Source organism: Podarcis filfolensis, assembly GCF_964270895.1.
Source record: "Podarcis filfolensis genome assembly, chromosome: 16".
Classification (NCBI taxonomy): Eukaryota; Metazoa; Chordata; class Lepidosauria; order Squamata; family Lacertidae; genus Podarcis; species Podarcis filfolensis.
In genome coordinates, this window is record NC_139620.1 from 6912139 (window position 1) to 6931296 (window position 19158).

At 46.9% G+C, this 19158-nt stretch overlaps 2 long non-coding RNA genes across 2 annotated transcripts in view; one reads left to right on the plus strand and one right to left on the minus strand.

Annotated features, from left to right (window-relative positions):
• The window catches only part of LOC310752045, a 90767-nt gene that overhangs the window by 42124 nt on the left and 29485 nt on the right, over positions 1-19158 (plus strand). The window lies entirely within an intron of this gene.
• The window catches only part of LOC310751988, a 51500-nt gene continuing 50015 nt past the window's right edge, over positions 17674-19158 (minus strand). The window contains exon 4 of the long non-coding RNA XR_014542759.1: positions 17674-17915. This is a non-coding gene — a long non-coding RNA (uncharacterized lncRNA). The remainder of the gene's footprint in view (positions 17916-19158) is intronic.

Consider the following 19158-nt stretch of genomic DNA (forward strand, 5'->3'; position numbering starts at 1 on the left):
GGATTTTTTTCTTTTAAATACAATTGCAAAGTGAACAGAGGCAGACTTCCTTGCGCGTGAATCTTCCATGGGTTTTCAAGGTAATCCCGCTTCCTCCCGTTTCCTTTTCTCTGCCTCTGTCTCTGAGATTTTGGAGTGAGAATACTAATAGATGTACCCTGATATAAGAGTCTTGGTCACAAGTGATGTATTCTGCCTGCAGATGAGCAGAGGTGATTAATTCACATTTTCATGAGTGAGCTATGTTGATCAAGGGGATGAATAAATTCACTTTATCTCAATTTTGGAATACCTGTTTCTTTTCCCCCAGCTAGAGCTAAAAATATTTTCCGATTATGAAGTTATTGTTCTTTAAATAGGCCATGGGTTGTTGTCTGCTTTCCAAAGAAGAGGAATACTTATGATATATAGTATGGAGTTTATTTCCCCACAGTCTCTGCATTGGTGCTGTCCAATTCCCAGTTCCATTATGCGGCTTTAATCCTACTTTATGTAGGTTTATGAATGTCTTCATGGAATGGGACATGAAAAAAGAAAACATGTACAGTGGTACCTCGGGTTACATGCGCTTCAGGTTACATACACTTCAGGTTACAGACTCTACTAACCCAGAAATATTACCTCGGGTTAAGAACTTTGCTTCAGGATGAGAACAGAAATCGTGCTCCGGTGGCACAGCAGCAGCAGGAGGCCCCATTAGCTAAAGTGGTGCTTCAGGTTAAGAACAGTTTCAGGTTAAGAACGGACCTCTGGAACAAATTAAGTACTTAACCCACTGTATATATAGGGGGGGGGGACACAGGCTTGTTCTCTCACTGATGTCATTTGCGTGACAGGTCTAAATTTCACTTTCACAGAGCCTGTAGTAAACGAGGTGGCAGCTCATGGGATCTCCTGAGAAGGAGAAGGGGTTGAGACATTTAGAAAACTAACCCTTATGGGGGTGGGGCCATTTCCCCCTACAAACTTCCCACCCAACTCTGACGTATTTCAAAAGGTATTTCTTTTCCTCCAAACTCAATTAGATCATGAATGTTGCTTTTCTTCACCTTTGTCTTCTCCCCATAATAAAATATTTGTGGGGGCTTCCACCCCAAAGCTGATGGACATTGCCATTCAATTAGTGTGTGTGCACCGTGTTATGTGATTGATTATGTGGGGCAGAGCTTACCTCCTCCAAAAATATTTTATTCAAGTTGGCAACATGCCCACAAAATTATCACACAATGCTGAGCTATTTGTAATGGAGTTTCTTCTTCCCAATTTCCCACATTTTATGATGCAATTTTTTTTGGGGGGGGGGAGAAAAATAAACCACTTACAAAAAGGGGGTTATGTTTCTCAGGGATATGGATCAAAGTTGGTGTCGGTGCTGGAGTGAGGGGCAGGCATGAAAGGAACTCACAGAGAACAGGTGCTTTGCTGAAGCTAAGTTTAATACATAAGAGGAAGGCAGTGATTTTCATTCCAGAAACAAAGGAAGAATTCTCTTCAAGACATTGCAATAAGGTAATTCAAACATTGATCTTGATGGCACTGATAATACATACACATTCTGAATTGTATTATATTTCTATGGCATTCAAGTACAATACAAGTTGGATGCATTCAAATATTAGTGCCTCATCTGGAGATACATTCCACAGCAAAAACAAAGAAGAAGAAGAAGAAGAAGAAGAAGAAGAAGAAGAAGAAGAAGAAGAGGAGGAGGAGGAGGAGGAGGAGGAGGAGGAAATGCATAGTGAATAGAAGTTGGGATCAACACATCCTAGGAGGCAGCTGCACATTTGTAAGGCAAGCATGGATGAGCCAAACATCTGGGAATCCTGCAAACTTGGTAGTTTAACTGGGGATGCTTGGCACTTCTGGCAGCAGGGCCCATGAGATCATCAATCGTGAAGCCATGCCGAATTCATCAGTTGCCAGTGAGGGCATTCTGCCGGTCTGAGCGCTCCCTTTAATAGCATGAATAGCGTCCAGTTCAGCTGTATCCCAGGCCAGCTCCAAAGGAGGATGTGCCCCCACAGCCAGTATATCCTCCCACACGAACTGGCTCTCACGAGGCAGAGAGTATTGGTCCTGGGATGAACACAACAACTAAAGGTGGCTGGATGAATAATTCCGACGGTGGTAACGGATTGATGCGATCAACACTGGCGGCAGGATTTATAGCGAGGCTACTTGATGGCACTCCAGCCCTAGAGCCTCCGTAGTCCCCATAGATTCCAATGCCCACAGAGCCCCTGTAGCTCCCAAAGCCCCTGTAGGCAGCATCAAAGTATGAATTCATTTTGGAGTGATGGACGCTGGATCTGAAATGATGATGAGCAAACATTCATCCAATTTATTCATGAGTCAAGCATCCAATTTGTAACAAAACAAAAACCATAACAACGAGCCCTACCACCAGCAGTGAAGACGGAGAGGAAGAAGGGGAGGTTATAACACAATCCATATCATTACAAAAACCCAATCCAGCAAGAGTGCAGCAGTCTAGCATTGGAGGCCTCTTGGTGGTGTCACCAACGGGTTTGTCTCTCTTGCGACCTCATGAGATGGTCTTCTTCCAGGCAGCTGCCTGCTTTTGGAACACGAGCCCCCCTGAAGTGTGTCTGTCATCCTTATGACTAACTTTGAGAAAAGATCTAAAAGCATTCTTGTTTACCCTTGTCTGTTCCTGCGAACCCTGAAATTATTACATTTTCATGCTTTTCTTTTATGTTTCTAGGAGTTGAAGGTTGTCCAGACCCCTCAGAATAAACTTTGAAGGGTGTGAGAGCACAGGAAAACTCAAAGAAATGTAAGATATTAATTCTATTATATATTTGTGTCCTTCCCTTTCTCATACACAAACCCTTTCTCTGGACGGGACCATTTTATATTGTGTTTACCATATGTTGTTGATTGTTAAAATTTAATACCATGAAAATATTAAATAAATATCTGACTATTGATAGGCCAATGCCTTCAGCGGTCGCATTTTCCATGCTCCTGTTCATCTTCATGTTGGGTTGGAATCTCGTAATACTCAAAAAATCCAATTTCTTCTAATGTTAACTTTTTGCTCCAATTCTCATCATCCCTTGGCCAAATAGGCTGAGCTTGATGCTATTTGGAATTCAACAACTTCATGGCAGCCACAAGTTTCACATCCTTTCTCCAGCAACGGAAAGCAGATATGTTCCGTCATCCATGCCACAGCCCTTACGATATTTGGCAATGGAAGGTATATGGCCTCATAATCACCTCTTCCTTCCTCACCCCCTTTCCCTTTTATGCTCTGCTTTTTCAGTTCCAAAGCTAAACTTCAGTGTTTCATTTTGTTTTCATTTTTGATTTTTTTGCAACATGTTCTAGGAGCCCTGCCAAAAACACTTTGGAGAAAGAAATGCCTGGCATCTCAAGGTAAGGCAGGAAAGGGGCCCTGCTGAAAATCGGGAGAGCCCTCAGCACCAGTCCGTGTGGACCAGGAATAGGGTGGGGGTATCTGTGAGCCTCCAGATGTTGCTGGACTCCAACACCCATCAGCTCAACTGGCACAGAATGGCCAGGAACTCTGGGAGGACAATCGATATTCCCCATCCCTTCTGTAGATAGGACTGAACTAGATGGAGGATTGCTCTGACTCCATACGAAAGGAGCCTTCCTACTTAGCCAAAGTGCCTGTAGGAAATGAGAAAGAAGATGAGGAAGGAGAGGCAGGTGTGGGTTCAAAGAAGGAGACAGAGAGAGTGAAGTTCAGAAAGGAAGAGGCAGCAAAAGGCAGGGAGTTCTCTCACTTACCAAGGTCTCAAGAGAAGTAATTGAAATTTGGCGTTGCTGGAAAGATTTAAAACAGGGATGCAGAAAAGGGAAGTATGGGGAAGTAGCCGAAAGAAGGTTAAAGGAAAAAAAGGTTAAGAAATTATACGTGTTTATATGTTTGTTTGTTTATGTACTGTCTTGTATTGTCTTTTAATATGTGTTGAAAAACCAATAAAAATTTATAAAAAAAAAAGAAAGCAGATATGGAAGGTATATGGCCTCATAATCACCTCTTCCTTCCTCACCCCCTTTCCCTTTTATGCTGTGCTTTTTCAGTTGTAAATCTAAACTTGCACCAAGAAGCTACCCCTTCAGTGTGTCATTTTGCTTTCATTTCTGATTTTTTGCAACATATTCTAGGAGCCCTGCCAAATACACTTTGGAGAAAGAAATGCCTGGCATCTCAAGGTAAGGCAGGAAAGGGGCCCTGCTGAAAATCGGGAGAGCCCTCAGCACCAGTCCGTGTGGACCAGGAATAGGGTGGGGGTATCTGTGAGCCTCCAGGTGTTGCTGGACTCACCCATCAGGCCCCGCTGGGACAGGCAATGGCCAGGAAGGATGGGAGTTGTAATCCAGGATCTCTGGGAGGACCATCGATATTCCCCATCCCTCCTGTAGAGACGACTGAACTAGAGGGAGGATTGCTCTGACTCCATACGAAAGGAGTCTTCTTTCATAGCCAAAGTGCCCATAGGAAATGAGAAAGAAGATGAGCAAGGAGAGGCAGGTGTGGGTTCAAAAAAGGAAGCGGAGAATGAAGTTTGGAAAGGAAGAGGCAGCAAAAGCATGGAGTTCTCTCACTTACCAAGGTCTCAAGAAAAGTACTCAAGTGAAGGTGTTGTTAGAATCGTGGGCAGCAAGTCCTTTTATACGATTCCAGAACCGCATGTCCTTCCCTTGAAGACGAAAACTGCCTTCAGGTGTCCTACCCTCCCTGACTAATTGTTGGACGTGGACTTTATCCAGCCATTCCTGAGCCGCTCTGTATTCATTAGCATGTGTTTTATCCAATTCCATTCCGCAATACGAAAAAAGGGAATGTGTATTAAAGGTATAAATATGGATGATTGTCAGAGACGCTGAAGGAAGTCCAAAACAGCTATGATTTGTTATATTCGGGATGAAATGTACAATTTGATGAAAACCAATAAAATTTATCAAAAAAAAAAAAAAGACAAATATCTACAAAAAATAATAACAGAACACTGAATGACTTACGGCATGGAAATATGGCAAAATGAGCTTGCGAATGAGAAAATGAGAACCTGAACCTGAAATTCTTTGTCCATCCTTTCATCCAAAATTGCAAGAGAAGACTTTCAGTCCATCTCTGTGCCCAGCCTCACATCCAAAAGAGAGAGACGGGAGCAGGATAAACCCATTGCTTTTCTCCCCCAGTAACAAGTAGTGGCTGTGTCCCTGCTCTCACCTGAAGGAGAGACGCCAATCATGGTTGCACAAGATACAAACATGGATTAGAATAGAGCTGAGATGGCATTCACCAAACATGCCAAAATCTGAAATGATGCATCAATTACTGCAACCCAGAACCAATAATGATGAAAGCAACAATACACCAAGCATGAAAGAGCAACATCACAAACCAATTAGCAGGAACAGAGTGAGTATCCAAAATGAGCTGCTGCCTCCATCTCAAGCTGAACCACAACTGCAAATGAAAAACAAGCCTTTTTCAATATAGCACATGAAATCCCCACAGATAATTCGAATGTGTAATCATTTTGGCCAGCATACACATAGCAATTTTGGTTCTTCAGGATTGACTCAGTAGATCAAAGTGCCTAAGTGGCTGTAACACCCATCCCTTCCCTATATCAGCATCTATTTCAGAATTGTTTATTTCCCTTTTATCTTATGTTATTTTGTAAAGGCTGCATGAAAGCTTCCATCCACAATAGGGTCATTTTCCCCAAATGAAAAATACAGAAGTATACATGGTCACAACATTGAGATTGCTGGCAATGAAACTGATTTAATATTTCGTCAGCATTTTTCATATGCAAGCCTCCTGGAGAAACACTGGTTGACACGGAAATTGCTCCCCCAAGCTATAGCTCCACTGATTCTTTGTGATCGGTTCCAGTCTGACTGGCAGATAGCTGTCCTGAACTCTCTGCAGAAATTGGGCCTTGCTCCTCAAGCATCGGCTGGGTGAGGACTGCAGGGCCTGCTCCCTTCCAGGGCCTTTTTCAACTGGCCCAGGGGGCGTGGCCCAGGCCCTCTCTCCCAGCTATAAAGGGACTCCTGCTGCGGTGAGGCCTCGGACCATCGGCTGGGTGAGGACTGCAGGGTTCTGCTCCCTTCCAGGGCCTTTTCCAACTGGCCCAGGGGGCGTGGCCCAGGCCCTCTCTCCCAGCTATAAAGGGACTCCTGCTGCGGTGAGGCCTCGGACCATCGGCTGGGTGAGGACTGCAGGGCCTGCTCCCTTCCAGGGCCTTTTCCAACTGGCCCAGGGGGCGTGGCCCAGGCCCTCTCTCCCAGCTATAAAGGGACTCCTGCTGCGGTGAGGCCTCGGACCATCGGCTGGGTGAGGACTGCAGGGCCTGCTCCCTTCCAGGGCCTTTTCCAACTGGCCCAGGGGGCGTGGCCCAGGCCCTCTCTCCCAGCTATAAAGGGACTCCTGCTGCGGTGAGGCCTCGGACCATCGGCTGGGTGAGGACTGCAGGGCCTGCTCCCTTCCAGGGCCTTTTCCAACTGGCCCAGGGGGCGTGGCCCAGGCCCTCTCTCCCAGCTATAAAGGGACTCCTGCTGCGGTGAGGCCTCGGACCATCGGCTGGGTGAGGACTGCAGGGCCTGCTCCCTTCCAGGGCCTTTTCCAACTGGCCCAGGGGGCGTGGCCCAGGCCCTTTTTGGAACAAACTTTTTGGGAAGGGTGGGAAGTGTTTTGCCATTGCTTCCCTGTTCCAGGGGGTTAATGTGCTTTAAAATGTCCTCAAGCAGTCGGTGGCAATTTAAATTTTTATTTCTTTTTTTTCCTTTTTTCCTTTGTTGGGGGTGGGTGGGATGGATATCTGGTTGGGGATTAATTTTATTATAATTGTTCTGTTCTTTTTTGTTGTTGTTGTTTATTGGTTCTGTATAGTTTGCGTTTTGTTTTTAAGGGGCGGGATCAGGGCTGCCTGGGAGTGGGGCCCCAGCCAACACGATGGCTGGGACAAGTTCCACAGGGGGGGAAGCACTGGGACATCCGATCTCGGTGATCATGGGCAGGAGGCGGAGTTACGCTAAGACCAGACCATGTCATTACCGAGGAGGCAGGTTTAGTCGTTGTTTGAAGACTATCCCTGCCTCCGGGTCTGGCCTTGACCGGATGGATACTGGAATCAACAGGGGAAACCTACATGACCTGAAGGTGTTGCTGTGTAATGCCAGGTCAATGATGAATAAAACCACTGCCATCCACGACTTGATTGTGGATGGAGGATTTGACCTGGCATGTGTGACAGAGACCTGGTTGGAGGAAGCAGATGGGCCTGTCCTTGCCGCTGCTTGCCCACCAGGTTTCTCTTACGCACAGCAACCCAGGTCATGTGGGCGGGGAGGGGGGGTTGCAGTGATTTTTAGGGAGTCACTAGCTTGCACCAGGCGTCCTACTGGGAAGATCCAGTTTTCTGAGTGCATGTTCTGGAAGTTGGGCAATAGGGGCAGTACAGGATTCCTTTTGGTGTACCGGCCTCCCCGCTGCACCAAGGATTCCCTGTCTGAGCTGCTTCAGGTCGTGGCGGATTTTCTCCTGGAGACACCTAGTTTGGTTGTCCTAGGGGATTTTAACATCCATGCCGACACGACCTTACAAGGGGCCGCTCGGGACTTCGTGGAAAGCATGGCCTCCATGGGGCTGTCCCTGAATAAGTTTGGCCCAACTCATAGTCATGGACATGCCTTAGACCTGGTGTTCACCTCTAGTGACGGGGGTGATCTGACACTAAGTAAAAGTGAAACAAAAGAAGTGCCATGGTCAGATCACTTCCTGGTGCAACTGGACTTCTCCGCGACCCTTCCCCTCTGCAGGGAGGTGGGACCAATTCGGATGGTCCGCCCCCGCCACTTAATGGATCCAAATGGTTTCCAGAGAGTGGTAGGGGATGCTTTATCCCATGTTGATGGCCTTTCAGCTGATTCCCTGGTGGCCCGCTGGAATGCGGAGTTAACCAGGGCTATCGACTGTCTGGCTCCGAAGCGCCCTCTCCGATTGCATGGAGCCCGGACAGCCCCGTGGTTTTCTTCGGAGCTGAGGGCGATGAAACAATCGCTGAGACGGCTAGAGCGTCGGTGGCAAAAAACTCACTCCGAATCTGACCGGACACAGGTTAGAGCTCAACTTCGAGCCTACCAAGTGGCGATAGCGACGGCGAAGAAGACTTTCTTCACCGCCTCTATTGCATCTGCAGAAAATAGTAGCAGGAGACTCTTTCAGGTGGTTCGCAATTTAACGGAACCACCTTTACCACCGGGGCCTTGTAAAGACCCCAAGATCTCCTGCAACGATTTTGCAAAGTTTTTTGCAGATAAAATCACTCATATTCGGAAGGAGCTAGACACCACCGTGGGAGCAGGGCTGGGGCGGGAGAGTGCTAGAGCTCTGTCTGGTCAAGTTGCATGGAATCAATTTCAATCCGTTACCCCCGAGGATGTGGACAGGCTGCTTGGACGCGTGAAACCAACCACCTGTCTACTTGATCCTTGCCCATCCTGGCTAATAAAAGCAAGCCGGGAAGGGCTGGGCGATGGGCTCTGCGGGGTGGTGAATGCTTCCCTCTGTGAGGGAGCATTCCCAGATCCGCTGAAAGAGGCGGTCATTAAACCGCTTCTTAAAAAACCATCTTTAGACCCGGCCAGTATGGCCAACTATCGCCCAGTCTCAAATCTTCCATTCTTGGGCAAGGTGATTGAGCGCGTGGTTGCTGAACAACTCCAGGCACGCCTGGAGGATGCAGACCATTTGGATCCCTTCCAATCAGGATTCAGGCCTCATCATGGGACTGAAACTGCCTTGGTCGCGCTGGTTGATGATCTCCGGCGAGCTAGGGACAAAGGTGAGAGTTGTTTCCTAGTTCTGCTGGATCTCTCAGCGGCCTTTGATACAATCGACCATAACATCCTTCTGGACCGTCTAGAGGGGCTGGGAGCTGGGGGCACTGTTATGCAGTGGTTTCGCTCCTTCCTCCTGGGCCGTGTTCAGAAAGTGGTGGTGGGGGATGAGTGCTCAGACCCCTGGGCCCTCACTTGTGGGGTGCCTCAGGGTTCCGTCCTCTCCCCCATGCTTTTTAACATCTATATGAAGCCGCTGGGAGAGATCATCAGGGGGTTTGGACTGGGTGTCCATCAATATGCAGATGATACCCAGCTCTACCTCTCTTTCAAATCAGAACCAGTGAAGGCGGTGAAGGTCCTGTGTGAGTGCCTGGAGGCAGTTGGAGGATGGATGGCGGCTAATGGATTGAGGTTGAATCCTGACAAGACAGAAGTACTGTTTTTGGGGGACAGGGGGCGGGCTGGTGTGGAGGACTCCCTGGTCCTGAATAGGGTAACTGTGCCCCTGAAGGACCAGGTGCACAGCCTGGGAGTCATTTTGGACTCACAGCTGTCCATGGAGGCGCAGGTCAATTCTGTGTCCAGGGCAGCTGTCTACCAACTCCACCTGGTACGCAGGCTGAGACCCTACCTGCCCGCGGACTGTCTCGCCAGAGTGGTGCATGCTCTGGTTATCTCCCGCTTGGACTACTGCAATGCGCTCTACGTGGGGCTACCTTTGAAGGTGACTCGGAAACTACAACTAATCCAGAATGCGGCAGCTAGACTGGTGACTGGGGGCGGCCGCCGAGACCACATAACACCGGTCTTGAAAGACCTACATTGGCTCCCAGTACGTTTCCGAGCACAATTCAAAGTGCTGGTGTTGACCTTTAAAGCCCTAAACGGCCTCGGCCCAGTATACCTGAAGGAGCGTCTCCACCCCCATCGTTCTGCCCGGATGCTGAGGTCCAGCGCCGAGGGCCTTCTGGCGGTTCCCTCATTGCGAGAAGCAAAGCTACAGGGAACCAGGCAGAGGGCCTTCTCGGTAGTGGCGCCTGCCCTGTGGAACGCCTTCCCATCGGATGTCAAAGCGATAAATAACTACCTGACATTCAGAAGACATCTTAAGGCAGCCCTGTTCAGGGAAGTTTTTAATCTGTGATATTTTAGTGCATTTTTGGTTTTTTATGGAAGCCGCCCAGAGTGGCTGGGGAAACCCAGCCAGATGGGCGGGGTACAAATAATAAATTATTATTATTATTATTATTATCAAGCCATCTTAAATTTGGGATTGGATCAAGGAAGATCCGTGGTCAGGCAAATAATTATGGACATAGAGAGACAACAGGACTGCTTGAGGTCCCCGGATTACATAATTGCAGAACACAAGAGATATTGCTGTCCCGACAGCACAGCTCCCTTTCCTCATATCCAGAAATGCAAGAAGGGCCTTTACTCTTGCCAGAAGTTTGGCTCTGCCCTCGCTGGTTCTGGAATAAGGTTACCAGATTTCTATACACTTTTTTGGAAAGAGAAACAAAAGGTTATGAAAAAATATTTTAAAATATATATTAAGAAGTAGATAGATAATTTATTACGGTCAAAGACTAGCTCACATAACATAACACAATAAAAACAACGTTCATAAAGATAAAATATACAGTTGGATCAGATTGCAGCAATAGCTCATGAGTTAAAATTGAGATATATACATACACCACCAAAAACTGAGATTTGGATTACCATAAAGGGCAACTTCAGCATTTCCCTAGTAAGCTATTTTATTCTAGAGGATGATCTGTGCCTACAAATCTGGGCGCAGAATCTGGCTACCAGCCAGGTCATCTTATGATCTTTGCCTAAGAGGAGAGAATTAAGTTTAGACTTCTCTGAAAGATCGGCGAGCCTCTTCAGCAAAGGATCAATGGTGTCTCTATGAATCTCAACATAAAAAGGACATCTAAAAATATATATGTTCCAGGCTTCCTATTTCCCCCAATGAGCAGGTGCAAGTTCTCTGTGCATACGGGACCCTTCTATAGGAGCCTTCCAGGCAAAAATCACAAGATGAAAAGGATGGTCGCCAGATTCTGCGTGCACAGATTTGTAGGCGCAGAACACCCCCGGGAACAAATAGATCGCTAGGAAAACTGCCATGACCAGCCTCCTGGGTGTCCTAGGGGCAAACTGCATGTTAGTTTAACCTTAAGTCTTTTTGTGTTCATGCGACTATTTTAATTTTAATCTATAAGCTGTTATTGTATAATGTTTTAAAATGTCTATTTCACTCTTGTGAAAGCAGTCTCAGTTGTGCTTCTTGAACTGGCCTTTGACCGTAACAATAAATTATATAATAATGCTGAGTTGTTGCAACAGAATGGCGTTCCCACCTTTTTTAGAAATGGGGAGGGAAATGCAAGCTCCTGACCCAGTCGCTTCTGTGGACTTCTCCTGTGCCTGCCTGGCTATCAGGTCAGAATCCAGCTGACCCCTAGACTCTCCCTTCCCCAGACAACACAGGGGAGGGGAGAAGCATGAAGAGAATGAAGAAGCTGGGGGGGGGGCAACTGGAAAACACAGTAAAACAAAGATCATCAGAATGATCTAGCAAATAGGATGAAGGAGAAGACTAGACAAAGGGGGAAACCCCACAACACAAGCACTCAAGCAAGGGTTTCTCTTTACACACAGAGAGAGACATGAAGACACGACCACCCTTGCAGCAGGCAGGGTTGGTTTGGAGAGACGGGGTGATTCCTTCTCTCTGCAGAGAATGTCGCAAGTTGAAGACCCTCCCTGTCTCCCATAGGGGGAGTCATCCCTATGAGGAATGGCGTCCTCTTCCATCTGGTAAATAACCAGATACTACATGAGATAAGAGGCATCCTTTCCCTCCTTTCCTGTCAGCACCATGGCATTGTGGGTTATTTTCAAAGTTATAGCCAACCTCCACACATTCTTATACTATGAGTGTCTTCCCAAACCTTGTAGATTCCACCATGTTTGGGCAATAGTAAGTCTCTCAGAAACAAGCAAAATTATCAGGAGTTCTCTTCTCCTAATGAACTTATGGACCCTTTCAAAAATCTGTAAGCTATAACAGGGGTCAGCAACCTTTTTCAGCCATGGGCCGGTCCACCATCCTTCAGACCATGTTGTTGGCCGGACGATTTTTTCTTTTTGTGTGTGGGGGAATGAATAAATTCCTATGCCCCACAAATAACCCAGAGATGCATTTTAAATAAAAGCACACCTTCTACTCATGTAAAAACACCAGGCAGGCCCCACAAATAACCCAGAGATCCATTTATATAAAAGGATACAATCTACTCATGTAAAAACACGTTGATTCCCAGACCATCTGCAGGCCGGACTGAGAAGGGGATTGGGCCGCATCTGGCCCACAGGCCTTAGGTTGCCTACCCCTGATCTATAATATCAAAAATTTCTGAAAGTACTCCCGATACCTATATCTATATCTATATCATAGAATCATAGAGTTGGAATAGACCACAAGGGCCATCGAGTCCAACCCCTTGCCAAGCAGGAAACACCATCAGAGCACTCCTGACATATGGTTGTCAAGCCTCTGCTTAAAGACCTCTAAAGAAGGAGACTCCACCACACTCCTTGGCAGCAAATTCCACTGTCGAACAGCTCTTACTGTCAGGAAGTTCTTCCTAATGTTTAGGTGGAATCTTCTTTCTTGTAGTTTGGATCCATTGCTCCGTGTCTGCTTCTCTGGAGCAGCAGAAAACAACCTTTCTCCCTCCTCTATATGACATCCTTTTATATATTTGAACATGGCTATCATATCACCCCTTAACCTCCTCTTCTCCAGGCTAAACACGCCCAGCTCCCTAAGCCGTTCCTCATAAGGCATCGTTTCCAGACCTTTGACCATTTTGGTTGCCCTCCTCTGGACACGTTCCAGTTTGTCAGTGTCCTTCTTGAACTGTGGTGCCCAGAACTGGACACAGTACTCCAGGTGAGGTCTGACCAGAGCAGAATACAGTGGCACTATTACTTCCCTTGATCTAGATGCTATACTCCTATTGATGCAGCCCAGAATTGCATTGGCTTTTTTAGCTGCCGCATCACACTGTTGGCTCATGTCAAGTTTGTGGTCAACCAAGACTCCTAGATCCTTTTCACATGTACTGCTCGCAAGCCAGGTGTCACCCATCTTGTATTTGTGCCTCTCATTTTTTTTTGCCCAAGTGCAATACTTTACATTTCTCCCTGTTAAAATTCATCTTGTTTGTTTTGGCCCAGTTCTCTAATCTGTCAAGGTCGTTTTGAAGTGTGATCCTGTCCTCTGGGGTGTTAGCCACCCCTCCCAGTTTGGTGTCATCTGCAAATTTGATCAGGATGCCCTTGAGTCCATCATCCAAGTCATTGATAAAGATGTTGAATAAGACCGGGCCCAAGACAGAACCCTGTGGCACCCCACTAGTCACTCTTCTACAGGATGAAGAGGAACCATTGATGAGCACCCTTTGGGTTCGGTCAGTCAACCAGTTACAAATCCACTGAGTGGTAGCATAGTCAAGACCGCATTTTACCAGCTTCTTTACAAGAATATCATGGGGCACCTTGTCAAATGCCTTGCTGAAATCAAGGTAGGCTACATCCACTGCGTTCCCTTCATCTACCAGGGTTGTAATTCTGTCAAAAAATGAGATCAGGTTAGTCTGACATGACTTATTTTTCAGAAATCCATGCTGACTATTGGTGATCACAGCATTCCTTTCTAGGTGCTCACAGACTGTTTGCTTAATGATCTGCTCCAGAATCTTCCCTGGTATTGATGTCAGACTGACTGGGCGGTAATTATTTGGGTCCTCTCTTTTCCCCTTTTTGAAAATAGGGACAACATTTGCCCTCCTCCAGTCTGCCGGGACTTCGCCTGTTCTCCAGGAATTCTCAAAGATGACTGCCAGTGGTTCTGAGATCACATCTGCCAGTTCTTTTAATACTCTTGGATGCAGTTCATCTGGCCCTGGAGACTTGAATACATCTAAACTAGCCAAGTATTCTTGTACTATCTCCTTAGTTATTCTGGGCTGTGTTTCCTCTGCTGAATCATTTGCTCCAAATTCTTCAGGTCGGGCATTGTTTTCTTTATCGGAGAAGACTGAGGCAAAGAAGGCATTGAGGAGTTCAGCCCTTTCTGTGTCCCCTGTTTGCATTTCACCATCTTCTCCTCTGAGTGACCCCACTGTTTCTTTGTTCTTCCTTTTGCTACGAACAGACCCATAAAAGCCTTTTTTGTTGCTTTTAACCTCTCTAGCAAGCCGGAGTTCATTCTGTGCTTTAGCTTTTCTGACTTTGTGTCTACACGTGCTGGCTATTTGTTTGAATTCCTCTTTGGTGGTTTCCCCCCTTTTCCATTTTTTGTACACATCCTTTTTTAATCTTAACTCAGTTAAAAGTTCTTTAGATAGCCACCCTGGCTTCTTTAGGCACCTTCCATGTTTCCGTCTCATTGGTATTGCCTGAAGTTGTGCTTTTACTATCTCCCTCTTAACAAACTCCCAGCCATCATGAACTCCCTTTCCTTTTAGTATAACTGTCCATGGGATCTCACCCAGCACTTCCCTAAGTTTTATGAAGTCGGCTTTCTTAAAGTCAAGAAATTGAGTCCTAGTATGCTTGGCTGCTCCTTTCCGCTGTATAGTAAACTTCAGAAGAGCATGATCACTCGCGCCTAATGATCCTTCCACTTCTACCCCACTAACCAGGTCATCAACATTGGTTAGGACCAGATCTAAAATGGCTGTTCCTCTGGGACACATCCAGAGAGCAGGGACTTCCAGAGCAAGTGCAAGAGCAGGCAAGGGTGAGGGAAAGTGGCCAGAGGAGGGGTGGAGGAACGAAAACACATGAGGGGAAGGAAAGTGATCAAGGAAGCAAGCAATAAGTCAATGGAGAAATGAGCAGCAGGAAGCACCAATGGAGTGTTCGTGTTGGCACACAAAACTTATTAATAGGCTGAGAGTCTTTAGAGGCTGAAGGAAAAAAAGGAAGACCTGTTTGGTCTGACTTTATGTCATTTGGGTTTGGGTTTGGACTTGATATCCCGCCTTTCACTCCCCTTAAGGAGTCTCAAAGTGGGTAACAATCTCCTTTCCCTTCCTCCCCTACAACAAACACTCTGTGAGGTGAGGGAGGCTGAAAGACTTCAGAGAAGTGTGACCAACCCAAGCTGCATGTGGAGGAGCAGGGAAGCGAACCCGGTTCACCAGATTATGAGTCCACCGCTTTTAACCACTACACCACACTGGCTCTGTGAGCATGGAGGAACATGGTTCTTGAATCCTTATCCATAGCTTTTATCAGATCAGGTGAGGAGCAGCTGAGCTGGATCCCTCCATCTTCTAGCCCCCAAACCCAGAGGCTGCCCTGGGACTTCAGTGCTTTTCAGCTAGTGTGGTGAAGTCTCTCAGCCCCACTCACCTCACAGAGTGTTTGTTGTGGGGGAGGAAGGGAAAGGAGAATGTTAGCCGCTTTGAGACTCCTTCAGGTAGTAATAAAGTGGGATATCAAATCCAAACTCTTCTCTTATTCTTCAGGTTTAACCAGTGCTTTTTCTGGGGGGACGCAGGGGTACACATACCCCTAAACATTTTGTGAATCTAAGTTTGGCCTCATTGAGGGGCAGTATTTCAATATGAGTAGGAAAATGAGAGTACCCCTAAACATATAATTTTAAAAGAAAAAAGGCACTGGGTTTAACAGAACTAAGATAGAGGTGACAATAGTACTAGCATTCTGCCCAACTTTTTCCAACCCCAAGCCTGGATGATGATGATAATAATAATAATAATAATAATAATAATAATAATAATAATAATAAAATTTATTATTTATACCCCGCCCATCTGGCTGGGTTTTTCCAGCCACTCTGGGCGGCTTCCAGTGGAATATTAAAATACAATAACCTATTAAACATTAAAAGCTTCCCTAAACAGGACTGCTTTCAGATGTCTTCTAAAAATCTGGTAGTTGTTTTTCTCTTTGACATCTGATGGGAGGGCGTTCCACAGGGCAGCTGCCACTACTGAGAAGGCCCTCAATACAGGACATTTCATTTTACATTGAAATAAAGAATTATCCCATATTATACAGGACTCGTGGCGTCTCTTGATGGGTACCATGTCAATAATAAAACTGTTGTTGTTGATTCAGGCAGGTAGCCGTGTTGGTCTGATGCAGTCAAAATAAATTAAATAAATGAAAAATTGTCAAGTAGCACCTTAGAGACCAACTATGTTTTTTGTGTGTTCAGACCCAGAGACCTCCCCCCTAAATAAAAACACATTTGACTCAAATTTTAGTTTTGGTTTTTGGCAGAATTTAGGCCACAACTTCATTGATTACAGAAAAGTGAGTGGTTGCATAGGCTCTGGTTCGACTAGCTCCCTGCACCCTTGCAGGTAGTGCTGACCCAGAGCTCTATCATAGGTCAACCAAGGGTAGGTAGGTAGTACACTCTGTTCACTCCCCAGCTGCTCCCCTGGACCCGGGCACGGGCACAACCCCCTCATAGGGATTGCCCAACCAAGTTGAGTCCCTGGATTCCTTTAATGGAATACCCTTCACATAAGGATGGCAAGACCGTTCTCCCATCTCTATCACCTGAACCAGTGTCTATCTGCAACCTTACAAGTTGTGACTATTTGCTACGCAGCAGGCGAAACCCAAATGGCAACAGCCATCAGCCAAGTGGGGGAAATTCCTGCCGTGCCCCTGTCCCAACGACAGACAACACACGACGGCATAGCAAGGTCAATCGCAAAATGCCCTAAATATGGGGAGAGGTGGGTGGGTGTTCCGATGCACGAGCCAAAAGAGGAAGCTCTGGGTCACGTGCATAGGTCCCTCGATCCGTTGAGACAGCACACCATTGGCCAGACTAAACCCAGCAACGAGGGACCTACCAGTCAGGTGTTGTGGCTGTCCAATATACCCACCCACAACAAGAAGGTCAGCCTCCAGGTCTCACCGCAACACATGCCCTCTTTTAGGGAGGACACGCTTTCTGGGTATAAGCTTTCGTGTGCACTCCCGTGCATAGTGGGAGGGTGGGGTGGGGTTTTTCTCCCACTATATATCAGGGTCTGGTGACTTGTGTTTCACTGTATCTGAAGAAGTATGCATGCACACAAAGCGTGTTCTCTCTAAATGAGAGCACGTGTTGCGGTGGGGTCCGCTGAGTCACCCCTCTGTTGCCAGGTAGGGTGATAAAATATCACCCTGGCATTTAATTGGATGGCTGTGTTGCTGGGGGAATTTACTTGTTGCAAATTTGGTGGGAGGGACTGAACTGTTTAAATTCCGAGCACGCAGCTTGGTGCTTTCTCTTTCGCTGCGTGAGCCGGAGCACCCGCCCACCCGCCCTGAGTTTGGAGGGTTTGCTTGACCTTGCTATGCCTGTCATGCGGGTGAGCGCTGAGGGCCTGTGACTCAGCTCCATTGCTCCCCAATATTGTTTTCCCTTACTGTCATCTGATGGAGTTTGGATGTCAGTTCTGTCCCCAGGCCGGGGGGGGGGGCGATAGTCTTAACCAATGCCTAAGCAACCACTCACAGATATGTATTTTAATAAAGATGTGGCCAAAATGATGCCAATAACCTTAAACAAAAATTTATGTGTGAGTTGTGAGTTATTTGAGGGGTGGCTTGGGGACCTTGACAAGCAAAAGCTTATACCCAGAACAAACTTTGCTGTTGTTGTTGTTGTTGCTGTTGTTGTGACTCAACCTGAAAGCTGCAAGTGAGAATATGAAATGAAAACTCTGTAGAACCATATCACTTTAATTGTGAAGCTGATAAGTTAGATTTATTGGGTGGGGTGGGGGACAGTGGCATGAAAGAACCCATACATTAAGCAACTTCAGAAAGGGAAAGAATACACCGCAGTGTAAATGAGCAAAATATTAATGACTGGTTAAAGGTACACCGGGGAAAACAGAGCTTCTTGGGAAACGGGCAGCATCGTAACTGTTTCAGGCCTGAAGAATGTCCAGAGATCCATCAATGGGTGGCAAGCTTCTATTATTCAGGGTCGCCTGGATAGAAAGGAAGCAAAAAGGTACAAATCTAAGAGAGAGAGCATCAAAACAGAAAGGAACATTGGGCAGTGAGGTGAAGGTGGAGTGGCAGAGATGTTGAGAGAGAGATCCTTGATCCAATCAAATTGGACTTGTCTGGAAGGGGAGTCTCTGCATTTCTGACACCTGGGCCCATATACTCATCAGCCGTTACTCCAATATGTGCACTTCACATACCATCCCCCCCTTCCTCTGGGGATCATGTTCCCATTCAAAAAAAGGGACAAGCTCATCCTTCTCTCAGTAAGAAAGCTGTCAGCACAACATTTCAGGCAATGGACCAAGAAGGGTGGAACCAGGGAGTCCTCCAGATACCTGCGTGGGGGTGCTGTTGTGGACTACTGTACTACCACATGTCATAATAATAATAATAATAATAATAATAATAATAATAATAATAATACCCTGCCCATCTAGCTTAGTTTCCCCAGCCACTCTGCATGGCTTCCAACCGAATATTAAAAACAATAAAGAGTCAGACATTAAAAACTTCCCTAAACAGGGCCGCCTTCAGCTGTCTTTTAAAAGTGAAATACTTGTTTATTGCCTTGACATCTGCTGGGAGGGCCGGCGCCACTACCGAGAAGGCCCCCTGCCTGGTTCCCTGTAACTTGGCTTCTCGCAGTGAGGGAACCGCCAGAAGGCCCTCGGAGCTAGACCTCAGTGTCCAGGCTGGATGATGGGGGTGGAGATGCTCCTTCAGGTATAAAGGACCGAGGCCGTTTAGGGCTTTAAAGGTCAGCACCAACACTTTGAGTTGTGCTCGGAAACATACTGGGAGTCATGAACTGGCAGGGCACCAGGGAAGGGGAAGGAGATCCTGGCGAGGGATGTAGCTACGATTGGTAAACACTGGGACACGTTGAAGATGGGGAAGGGGAGGTTGGGGGCAGGAAGCACTCAAGGGACTTCAGAAGATGCTGAAAGGGCAGCCACCAGTTCACGAGAACCAGGGAAAGTCGACATCATCAGAACCAAAGGTGGCCCCAATGTGATGGCCTGGGATTTGGACTCGGATGCTGAACCTGAGGGATCCCAGCCTGCACAGGGTTCCCCGCCTCCAGAACCAGCTGAGCCGGGGCTGGGGCATGAGCCCGAAGGGTCCTTACCTGTGCTGGATCCTCAGGTGCAGACACCAGCTGAGTCTGCTCTGGCTCCTGAGGTGATGGAGGACCCATTGCTGGCAAATGCTCCACTCTCA